This window comes from Carlito syrichta, unplaced genomic scaffold (genome assembly GCF_000164805.1).
Source record: "Carlito syrichta isolate Samal-C Ts95f unplaced genomic scaffold, Tarsius_syrichta-2.0.1 Scaffold302555, whole genome shotgun sequence".
In the NCBI taxonomy this organism is placed as follows: domain Eukaryota; kingdom Metazoa; phylum Chordata; class Mammalia; order Primates; family Tarsiidae; genus Carlito; species Carlito syrichta.
In genome coordinates, this window is record NW_007246651.1 from 13,253 (window position 1) to 25,622 (window position 12,370).

The following is a 12,370-nucleotide window of genomic DNA, read 5'->3' on the forward strand; positions in this document are numbered from 1 at the left end:
GGGCCTCAGTTTTTATTCTCGTCTGCTAAATTAATTCTTAACTTCGGAAATGTCCTTTTATGCAGGCCTAATATTGACTTTGTTGAGGAATGGACAGGGTTTTTGGAAACATCTTCCTGGGTTCCTCACAGTGTCATGAGTTGGAGGGGGATAACTATCAGAACAAGTGCTCATTGATGTCTCCATAAAAGGTGCAGTTTAGAATGCACCCGTATAAGTTACTTTTTAGTCTGGCCTTTTGGGACTGGGGAGGCCCCTGAGGTTCTGGGATTGTAGGCAGCTAGTCCTCCAGTAGGCAGGGTGTGCCGTTTTCAAAAGTCAGCTTTCTATGTTGGGAGTTGATGTGTTACCTGCCTTTGGTATCCTGTTTGTTTTTCATGTTCGGTCAGTCCTTTCCAGTTTACCTTCTTGAGACATGGAGAAGAAGCAAAACTTAAGGAAGTAACGCTAATACTATTTTCTGCTAATTTCAGATGGAATGATTGGACTGAAATATTTGACTCTGGAGAGAAGTCAGGGAGTGTTTATACAGCGTGACTTTGTTACCTTTATGAAAGTGAAATTGGGGTAGTTGACATGTTAAAGGAATTTTCATCTATGAAATTGGTTTGACTTTTCAAAGTAGGCCTTTAGCCATAGATTGTTTCCTTCAAGGTGTGGGAGGTGTAGCCACAACTATGCGGATGGAAAATGCTATTCAATCTAATCCTTATTGTGTTAATATTAAAATATAGCTTGTTTCAAAAATAAATATAAACTACTTCAAATTTACTACTGGTGGTTTATAATCTTTCTGACAGTGGTTGATAAAACCTGGTGATAAAATAAATGTGGCCATAATGGTTATCTGGTCACTTTAAGCTTTTTTCATTTGCTTATTCATTCAAATATATTTATGAAGCACCTGCTGAATTTCAGTACTCTGCTAAGTGTCGGGGATAGAGTGATGTACAATGTAGGACCCTGTTCTTTAGTTCTTACATTCCGCTGGGGAATATGTGGACAATCAAAACAGTAATTCCAGTGCAGCACGGTAGATGCTATGGGGGGGCGTACCTTGCTGAACATTGGGGTGTTTGGGAAAGATTTTCTGGATAAAATGACATCTAAGTGGCAGTCTAGAGGATAATCAGTGGTCAGCTGAAGAAGACTGTTTCAGGTAATGGGAAGTGCAGCAGAGACACAGAAACTAAAGACAGACAGACTTCATCTTCCGGATAAGATGGAGAAACAGAGTCTAAGTTTTACCTTCCTTTCAGAAACAACAGGAAAAGCAGAACAGAATATATGGGTTTTCATAACATTGGACTTTAGGAAACAAAGGGCACGTATCAGTGAGAAGTGAGTTTAATTCTACAGTTGCCCCCAGCTTATTGGGTTGATGTATAAGTTCATAGCATTTTTCATTTGCCCGTGGAATATAAATGTCACACGATGGCTGACACGGCTCATTCCGTTTGCCAATTCTCAGGTCGCCTGACATGGATCATCATTTAAAGCATTTGAACCGTCTTTATCAGAGCCTGATGGTCTTCCTGAACCATGATGGTCTTCCTGAGCCTGATGGTCTTCTGAGAATTACTCAGATCAAAGCGGCCCTCTTTGAAATGACAAACCCATTTTCTTGCCATGCTTTCCCCAGTGGCATTCTCCCCATCCACAGCACAGGTGTCTGGAGCCGCCTCTGCTGCCTTTATTCCTCAGTTAAATGTAAACAGAAGAATATGTCAGAAGTGTTCATTTTTTCCACTTGATACTCCATTTCTTTTAGCCCACAAATAGCAGTTTCTTTGAATCTCCAAAATGCAAGGCATATTCACAAGCACATTGTTACTCCAAATGACAAACAATAAACAAACTCCCTATGCTGAATTGTTGCGATGCCAAACATGAACGCCATGAACTTATACATCGTCTTAATATATCTGTAGAGTTTCTAGTCACAGATCAGGGAGTAGGACTGCAGGCAGGGAGTCCCAGGCAGAGCTTGGTGGTCACTCCTAGTTGAAAAAATGGAGTTGGGGATTTGGGAGGAAAAGGCACCTAGAGTTGCAGAGAACAGAAAGATGCTTTGAAAAGGAATTCTAGGGAACTTCTGAGAATCTTTGATTGAGTTACTGATCATCTTAAGGGTATGAGGAAACTACCCAAGACTGGGGAAAGAAACACTCAAAAAGAGTAGTGGAAACAATTCTCAGAACTCACACAGGGCAGGGGAAAAAGTTCTTACTGTGAACTGAACTATGTCCCTCCCTCCAAATTCAGATGTTGAAGCCATAGCCTTTCATGTAACTGTATTGGAGATAGGGCCTTTAAGGAGGAGATTAAGGTTAAATGAGGCTATAATGATGGAGTCCTGATCTGATAGAACTGTTGCCCTTATGGGACAAGGAAGAAACAGCAGAGCTCTCTCTGTGTCTTGTAGACACAAGTGACAAGGTGACTATTTGCACTCCAAGAAGAAGACCCTTACCTGAAACTGAATCCTGCTGGGACCAAGCTTCCAACAATTTCTGTTGTTTTAAGCCACCCATTTTAAGGTATTTTACTATGACAGCCTGAGCCAAGTAATATAGTTCCTTTCCCAATAGTCGGTGGAAATTACATAATTCATGGAGCATCAGTTAGAGTACTCAGAAGAATTTTGGTACAAATTTAACCTCAGATGAAAGCTGAGGAGGAACTCAGATCACTCTATGAAAAAGATATCTGCACATGCATGTCTATTGCAGCATTGTTCACAATAACAAAAACATGGAACCAACCGTGCTGTCCGTCGAAAGAGGACTGGATATTTTAAAATGTGGTATATATACACTATGGAATATTACGCAGCCATAAAGAAGGATAAAATTATGAACTTCACAGCAACTTAGATGGACTCAGAGTCTATAATACTGAGTGCTCTATCACAGAAACAAAGAACTGAGTATCACATGTTCTCACTCATAAGTGGACCTTGAACAGCCATCATAGTATTATTAGAAAAGGATTGTCAGTAGTGGGAAATTACTGGGAGAGGGGTGAGATTGGCAGTAGCAGGATTCTACTGGGAAGGGGAGCACACCTCATCAACAAGGGTACCTGCATAATGAACATTTGTATACCTAACCTTGAATTGTACCCCACATCTTTAAAATAAAAAAATTTTTTAAAAAGAAAGCTACTCTGATTCTACCTAACACAAAAACATAAAGCATGAACCCAAACAAAGCTCAAGAATATTTATAGAAACATAAAAACAGCATCTGATAAGGTAAAATTAATAATGTCTGACATAAAATCAAAACTAAATAGACAAGCAGAGATGCAGGAAAGTGACACAGAAGATGGCATTAGTAGACAAGAGAGTAAAATAATTATTATATTGGAGTACCATATATTCAAGAAGCTAGAGGGAAGATTGCATGTGTTAATTAGAGGTATTGAAGATATTAAATCAAACTTAGGAAAGCTACAGTGTCTGAGAGGGAAAAAATATACTGAATGAGATTAATGGCAGATTACATATTGCAGAAGAAAAGATGAGTGGGCTGTAGTAATAAAAACAGTATAATATTGACATAAAACTAGAAGCACAGACCAATTGAACAGAATAGAGACCCCAGAAATAAATCCACACGTATATGGTCAACTAATTTTTGACAAAAGTCACAAAGAGAATGTGATGGGGAAAAGATAGTTTCTTCAATAAATGGTGCTGGGAAAACTGAACTTCCATATGCAAAACAATGAAATTAGACTCTCACACCATACATTGAAATCAACTCAAAATGGATAAAAAGTCCTACATATAAGAATTGGAATCATAAAACTTCTAGAAGAGAACATATGGGGAAAGCTCCTTAATATTGATCTTGGCGAAGTTTTTTGTTTTTTGAGTATCACATCAAAAGCTCAGGCTACAAAGGCAAAAGTAAATAAATGGGACTATATCAAACCAAAAAGTTCTGTACAGCAAAGGAACAATCAACAATATCTGACAGGGGTTGTTTTTGTTTTTGTTTTTGTTTTTTTTAAGGCCAAGAGATTTATTAAAGCGGCGGTTACAAGGGAAAAAGGGAAAGGGGCTGTGGGGAGAGAGAGAGAGAGGAAGTGGGAGAGAGGCGGGGAGAGAGCTGCAGAGAGGGAGAGGGCAACAGAGAGAGAGAAAGAGAGACCGAGCGAGCTGTTGTTTTGTTTTAAGTCTAATTTCTGTCACCCAGACTGGAGTGTAGTGGCATGATCATGGCTCAATGCAGCCTCAAACATGTGGACTAAAGTGATCCTCCTGCCTCTGCCTCTTGAATGACTGAGACTACAGGCACACACCACCACACCCTGCTAATTTTTAAAATTTTTTGTAGAGACGAGGTCTTGCTACGTTACTTAGGCTAGTCTTGAACTTCTGGGCTCAAGCAATCCTCCCACCTTATCCTTCCAAAGTTCTGGGATTACAGGTATGAGCCACTGTGCCTGGCCTCTGATAGAGGTTAATATCCAAAATGCATTGAAGAAATACTCTTACAATTCAATAGCAGAAAAACAATAATCCAATTTTAAGATGGGCAAAGAACCTGAACAGATATTTTCCCAAGAAGTACATAAATAAGGCCAACAGGTGTGTAAAAGGGTGCTCAAAGTCACTATTTTTCAGAGAAGTGCAAATTAAAGTCTCTGTGAGAGATCACCTAGAATGACTTTTGTCAAAAAGATAAGAGGTAACAAATGTTGGTGAGGGTGTGGGGAAAAGGGAACCCTAGCACACTCCCTGTAACAGTATACTCTTAGTGGAAATGTACATTGGCACAGTTATTATAGAAAACACTACAGAGATTCCTAAAAAAATTAAAAGTAGAACTATCATATGACCTACCAATCTCTTTTCTAGGTATATACTCAAAGGAGATGAAATCACCGTCTTGTAAAGATATCTGTACTCCCATGTTCGTTGCAGCATTATTCATAAAAGCCAAGATGTGAAACAACCTAAGTGTCTATCAGCAGAGCAATAAATAAAGAAAGTGTATATATACAATGGAATATTATTTAGCCTTAAAAAAGGAGATTCTGCCATTTGCTTAGAGGATGGACCTAGAGGACACTGTGCTAAGTGGAATGAGCCAGACACAGAAAGAAAAATATTGCATGATCTCACATATATATGGAATCTGATTTTTTTTAAAAAGGTCAAATATACAAAGATAGAGAAAATAATGGTTACCAGAGGTGGGAGGGAGGAGGAAATGGGGAGATGCAGGTTAAAGATACAAAGTAGTGGATATGTAGGATGAACATGTCTAGAGTTCTAATATACCACATAAGGACTATAGTTAGTACAATTGTTGTGTATTGGGAATTTTTGTTAAATAAGTAAATTTTAGTTGCTAATGTTACAAAAGTATTTGAGATGATAGATATGTTAATTTGCTTTACTATTAATAACCATCTTACTGTCTATATATATCCCATAGCATCATGTTGTAAACGTCATATATACACAATACAATTTTTTTTTTTGAGTTGGAGTCTCACTCTGTCATCCAGGATGGAGTGCAGTGGCATATTCATGGCCACCACAGCCTCATCCTGCTGGGCTCAGGCGATCCTTCCATCTCAGCCTTTCAAGTAGTTGGAACTTGTGGTAGGTGCACACCACCACGCCCACCTAATTATTTTTTGTTTATTGTAGAGATGAGGTCTCACCAAGTTGCCCAGGCTGATCCTGAACTCCTGGGCTCAGGCAACCCTCTCGCCTGTGCTTCCCAGAGTGCTGGGATTACAGGCGTGAGCCACTGCATCAGCACAATATAATTTATTTTTTAAGAATAAATAATGGCTAAATTTTTTTCCAAATTTGGTGGAAACTATAAATTCTTGGATCCGCAAAACTTTATGAACCCCATGTACAAGAAACATGAAAAAAACTATACCAAGAAACATCATAATCAAATAGCATTAAAAAAAGTATGAAGATCTTAAAAACAGACAGAGAACAAGGACACATTACATGCAGTGGAACAAAGATAAGGATGACAGCAGAATTTTCATTGCCCAGAAGATAGTGGACAACTCTTCAAAGAACTAAAAAGAAACAGAGGTCAGCCTAGATTTCTGTATCTAGCAAAAATATCTTTTAACAACTAAGGTGAAATAAAAACGTTTACAGACATATAAAAGCGGAAAGAATGCAATGCTAGCAGACCTGTATTATAAGAACTGTTACAGAAAGTGCTTCAGGCAGAAGTAAAGTGCTATCAGATGAAGATCTTGATCTAAGTAAGAGAATAAAAAGCACTGGGAATGTACATATGTGGGTAGTTATTTTAAAATTCTCTTCATTATTTAAAGTTTTTTAAAAAAATAACTGTGTAAAGCAAAAGTAATAACAGCATATTGTGGGGTTTATGACGTATGTAGAAGTAAGATGCTTGAAAACAGTAGCACAAAGGTCAAGAGGGGAGAAATTGAAGTTTGCTCTCTTGATGTTCTTATACCATACATGAAGTGGAATAATAGCACTTAATGATAGACTGTGTTAAGTGAAAAATGGGTAATATAAATCCTAAAGTAACCTATCTACTAAGCCTAACAAAGGAGTCAAATGAAATCATTAAACCTAGCAAAGGAGTCAAATTGAAATCATTAAAAATAATACCAAAAAGGCAGAAAAAGAGGAGAAAATGAACAAAGAACAGATGGGAAAAATAGAAAACAGACTGTAAGATGGTTGATTTAAATCTAGCCCTTTCAATAATCAAATGTAAATGGTCTAAACATCCCTATTAAAGGATGGAGCTTGTCAGACTGGATTAAAAGCAAAATCCAACTATATGCAACTTATACAACACCCACATTAAATATAAAGGTACAAATAGGCCAGATGTGGTGGCTCAAGCCTGTAATCCCAGCACTTTGGGAGGCTGAGACAAGAGGATTGCCTGACCCCACGGGTTCGAGATCAGCCTGGGCAACTTGGCGAGACCTTATCTCTACAATAAATGTAAAAATTAGCCAGGTGTGGTAGCGCATGCCTGTAGTTCTGGTTGCTTAGAAGACTGAGGTGGGAGGATTGCCTGAGCCCAGTGGGTTGACGCTGGGGTGGCCATGAGCATGCCACTGCACTCCAGCCTGGGCGACGGAGTGAGACTCCAACTCAAAAAAAAAAAAAGATACAAATAGATTAAAGGAAAAGTGAAGAAATATAGGTCATACTAACACTAACCATAAGAAGCTGGAGTGAGTATATTAACATTAGCCAAAATAGATCTAATATTAAAGGAATATTATTAAAGATTAAGAAGATCATTTCATCATAATAAAGCAATCAGGTCATCAGGAAGCCATCAAAATCATAAATGTTTATATGCCTAGTAATAGACCTTCAAAATACATGAAGCAAAAACTGATAAAACTACGTGTAGAAATAAACCTAAAATTATAATTGGAGATTTCAACACTTTTCTCTCAATAATCGATAGAACAGGTATATAGAAAAATCAGTAAGATAGAGAAGACTTGAACACACCACCAACTTGAAATAATTGACACATGCAGAGCACTCCACCCAACAAGAGCAGAATATACATCCTTTCATTAGTACATGAAGCATTTACCAAGACAGACCGTGTTCTGAACCATAAAGCTAATCTCAAAAACTTTATAAGGTTCAAATTATACAAACAACCCAGTAAATACTTCACTGAAGAAGATATGCAGATAATAAACAAATGAATATACAAAGTAAGCAGATGAAAAAATGTGCAACATTGTTTGTTAGTCGTTAGGGAAATGCAAAGTAAATCACAAGGAGATACTGCTACACACTGATTAAAGTGTTTAAAATTCAAAAGACCATCCACTCCGAATGTTGACAAAGACGTGAACAACTGGAACTCTCATTAACGGCTGGTGGGAACGTAAAATAGCACAACCACTTTGACAAACAGATTGGGAGTCAAAGTTTAATCATATACCTACCATGCGAACCAGCTATTCTCTCCATAAGCATTTACCCAGGAAGTTTATATGTAATAGATCCAAACTGGAAACAGCCCAAATACTCATCTAGAGGTGAATGACTAAACAAATGTGTGTCCATATAATCGAATTCTACTCAGTAATAAAAAGGAATGAATTGTTGATGCACACAAAAACATGGTTGGATCTCAAAATAATTACACTGAGTAAAAGAAACCAGACCAAAGAATATACGCTGGGCGATTCCACTTATATACAATTCTAGAAAATACAAACAAATCTGTAGTGACAGAAAACAAACAGTTGTGTGGGGGTGGAAGGAGCTATGGGATGGAGGGATTGGAAAGGGGCACCGATAAACTTCGGGGATGATGGGTGTGTTCACTATCTCCATTGTAGTGATGGTCTGCAGGTATAGACATACGTCAAAACTTAGGAAATTGTATTAAGTATGTGCAGTTTATTTTATGTCAGTTATGTCTCAATAAAACTTAGTTTTCTCTTCAAAATGTTCACCGTATGTCTATTAGTTAGGGTTCCCTAGAGGAAAGAACGAGTAGCGTATGTGTGTGGTTGGGCGGATGGGGGGAGAGAAAGAGAGAGACTGATTTATTTTGAGGAATTGGCTCATGTAATTATGGAAGCTGAGAAGTCCCATGATCTGCTGTGTGAAAGCTAGAGACCCAGGGAAGCCAGTGGGATAGTTCAAAGGCCTAAGAGCAGGATTCTAGTCTGAATCTGAAATCTTGAGAATCCAGAGCTTCAAGGGCAGGAGAAGGTTAATGCCCCAACTCAAACAGTTAGGCAGCACAAAGTCAACCTTCCTTTGCCTTTTTCTTGTTCAAGCCCCCAACAGGTGGGTTGGTGCCCACTGACTTGGGGAGGGCCGTCGACTGTACTCACTCCATTGATTCACATTCTAATTCTGGAAACACCTTCACAGATGTGCCTGGTCAAGTTGATACATAACATTAACTATCACGGTATGTTCTAAGCAATGAAATTAGTTCCGGCTGACAGAGTGGGCAGTAAATGTGGTGAGATGTGAGGCAGGAGAGGAAAGCAAAAAGCTGGTGTTCACAGAGCCAACACTGCATCCTGAGGGCAGTGGCTGCACGTGGAAGGGTTTTGAGTAGACACAGTTAGGTATGCCTCTTTGAAAGATGAGTCCCATTTCAGGCTGGAGAATGATTGTCAGAGGCAGGGAAACAATTAGGAAGCTGTGGTAACGCTCGTGGTGAGAGAGTTGGTGACTCTAGCTAGGGTAATGCAGTGGGTGGATTTGAGACCATCCACACCAAATGTACTGCATGCACCTGTAATTTTAGCTACTTGGGAGACTGAGGCAGGAGGATCACTTGAGCTTTGACACGTTTAATTGCTGATGGCGCTGAGCCAGGCCAGTGTGGAAGAAGTTTGATGGTACAGAATGGAGATGCTGTGGACCCAGAGTGTCAGTGGAGGAACTGTCTTGAGAAATGGTGGGATATATTTCTTCCAGTTTCATAGGAGAGGGGGAAGAAAGATTGGGCACAGATAAAAGCAGGTTTGTTGCTGGGTGGCAGGAGGTCAGAGTGCTAGCCATCTCATAGCTTCTATTCTTACAGCTGAGAAGGCGAGTCATCTATGGAGACAGAGGGGAGGAATGCAGCAGGGCGGGAGGTTGGAGGAGGAGTCAAGATTTGAAAGACCTATTGTGGAGAATGAGGAAAAACAGACTAGGGACCAGGAAGAATTTCTTAGCCTTGAGGACCTTGTTGAGATTGACTGTCAGGACATTCTAGTGTCACAAATTCAGGTACTCAGGTATCGGCAGTGGGGTTTACTAGGGCTTTGTCAGGCAAATGTGATGAAAGGACAGCTGGCAAGAGATGTGCAGATGAGAGGATGCGGTTGAAGTGATAATAGACTATATACTGAAAAGGAACGGCTTAGAAAGTCGGGTCATTTAAACATGCTGATGGATTATCTGAGCCTGCGGGTTCGAGACCTGCCTGGGCAATTTGACAAGACCTCATCTCTACAATAAATCAAAAATTAGCCGGGTGTGGTAGCGCGCGCCTGTAGTTCCGGCTACTTGGAAGGCTGAGGCGGAAGGATTGCCAGAGCCCAGCAGGTCGAGGCTGTGGTGGCCGCGAGCGGCCACTGCACTCCAGTCTGGGCGACAGAGTGAGACTCCAACTCAAAAATTAAAAAAATAAAAATAAACATGCTGAAACAGGCTAAGCATGGTGACTCATGCCTATAATCCCAGCACTTTAGGAGTCTGAGGTGGGACGATTGCTTGAGGCCAGAAGTTCAAAACCAACCTGAGCAACATAGCAAGACCCTGTCTCCACAAAAGATAAAAATTTTAAAAACTAGCCATACATGGTGGCAGTTACCTGTAGTTTTAGCCACTCAAGAGCTAAGACAGGAGGATAACTTGAGCCCAGGAGTTTGGGGCTGCAGTGAGCTGATTGTGACACTGCACTCCAGCCTGGAGTGCAGCAGAGCAAGACCCTAAAAAAATACTCTCTAAAAACAATCTCTAAAATAAATAATAAGACCAAGTGTAGTGGCTTACACCTGTAATCCCAGTACTTTAGGAGGCCAAGGCAGGAGGATTGCTTGAGCCCAGGATTTTGAGACCAACCTGGTAACATAGTGAGACCTTGTCTCTACAAAAGTTTATTTTCTGCTTTTATTTTTTTATATTAATATTCTCACACAAAAAATCACTGAAAATTGGGGTGGGGTTGGGAAGACCCCTCTGTCCCTGGGGCAGAGAGACAGTGCAGTGTGAGGGAGCAGGACTGTAAACCCCCCACCCTTCCACAGCCCCAGCGAGGAGAAAAAAACAACCAACAAAACAAAAAGCCCCAGAGAAACTCACCCCGGGGTGTCCCTGCCTCAGTTGAGGCCCTGGCCCTAGGCTATTTCACGCTTTAAAAGAAAAGTTGTGGGTGAAGGTCCGTGTTTTTAAAATTGACTGGGGCTGGGAAGGACAGGGTTCCTTTTCCTGATAGTTCTTTTGTTAAAAACCTTTAAATTTTTTTATTTTATAAAAAGTAGCCGGATAGAGTGGCACTTGCCTACAGTCTCAGCTACTCAGAAGGCTGAGGTGGGAAGATCACCTGAGTCCAGGAGGTCACGGCTGCTGGTGAGCCATGAGCATGCCACTGTACTCCAGCCCAGTGGGAGTCAGAGTGAGACTCCCAACTCAAAAAATAAAATAAAATAAATAACAAGATAAATAATTAAAATAAATAAATGAGCCAGAGCTTTGTTGATTTTCTCAAATCCACCCACTGCATTACACTAGGAGCCACCATCATTTCTCACCAAGCATATTGCAACGGCTTCCTAATTGTCTCTCTGTCTCTGGTCTTTAACTTAGGTTGTCAGGATACAGCCATTCTGGTGCTGACAAGTAAAGTGTGGTGTATTGGTGTTGAGTAGACCAGCTTGCTAAGGGCTGACCCCTGAAATGCATCCTCAGGATGACAGAGGACTTGGAATGAGGAGGGGCACCCACCAAAAAAAAAAAAAAAAAACCGCTTAGCTTGGACTTGAGTTTTCCAAGGGGAAAGTCTCATCGCATTTTCTGACCTGTGCTTGTTCACTGCTGGTCTCTAATTGTTACTTCTCTCTCCTCCCAGGCTTGTCCTTGATCCCTGCCCCTTCACCCACTGACTGCCAGTGAACCCTGCAGTCAGCTCTCTCTAAATGGGGGAATGTAATTCTTCATATTCTGGTGTCAGGGGTAGGAGCCATATCATGCTGCCAGAATTTTTTTCCCCCCTTGGCCACCACTTTTATCAGTGTATAGCATGATTCTGCTCCTTTATTTGTTTGGTTTCTGCTGATAAATTTTTAGTAGGAAGTGTGGACAGATTTGTGTTATTATTTCTCGTCTTTGTTCATTGTTTATAGATGCTTGGGATTAGAAATTTTATGTTAATAACTTAATCCACCATCTTGACCATGAATTTAAATCTATAGTAAGATTTTTTGTAAACATTGTTATTCGGTGGTTTTGTCACCATGGACATTTCATCTCATTCAGTGGTTTTCTCACATGTTACCCTGATGTACTTTGATGAGAATGGTAGCAATTTCATCTAGTGGAAACCAGAATCACCGGCTATCTCTGTGCATCTCTAATATAATTTTAACAGGTTTATAAATTGGTCTTAAAGTTACTGTTGCCAGGAGGAACCTGGTCACCCTTTATTTGCTGCTTCTGACTATAGCAAAAGCCACAGGAATGTGGATTTCAAGGTGCTTCAGTGGCCACATGAGCCGTTATTTACAATCTGTTGACATTCTTGCTCCTTTTTGCCAGGGTAAGGGTATTAGCTATGCACCAGTGAGTCCGGCCACTTCCGAGGTGGAATTTCTGCTTCCCTGAGTAAAGTTAAGCTCTCTC

At 40.2% G+C, this 12,370-nt stretch overlaps 1 protein-coding gene across 1 annotated transcript in view; it reads left to right on the forward strand.

The window, feature by feature from the left end:
- The window catches only part of KIAA1549 (KIAA1549 ortholog), a gene marked incomplete at its 5' end in the record, with an annotated part of 41,956 nt that overhangs the window by 9,541 nt on the left and 20,045 nt on the right, over positions 1 to 12,370 (forward strand). The gene's annotated exons all lie outside the window — the stretch shown is intronic.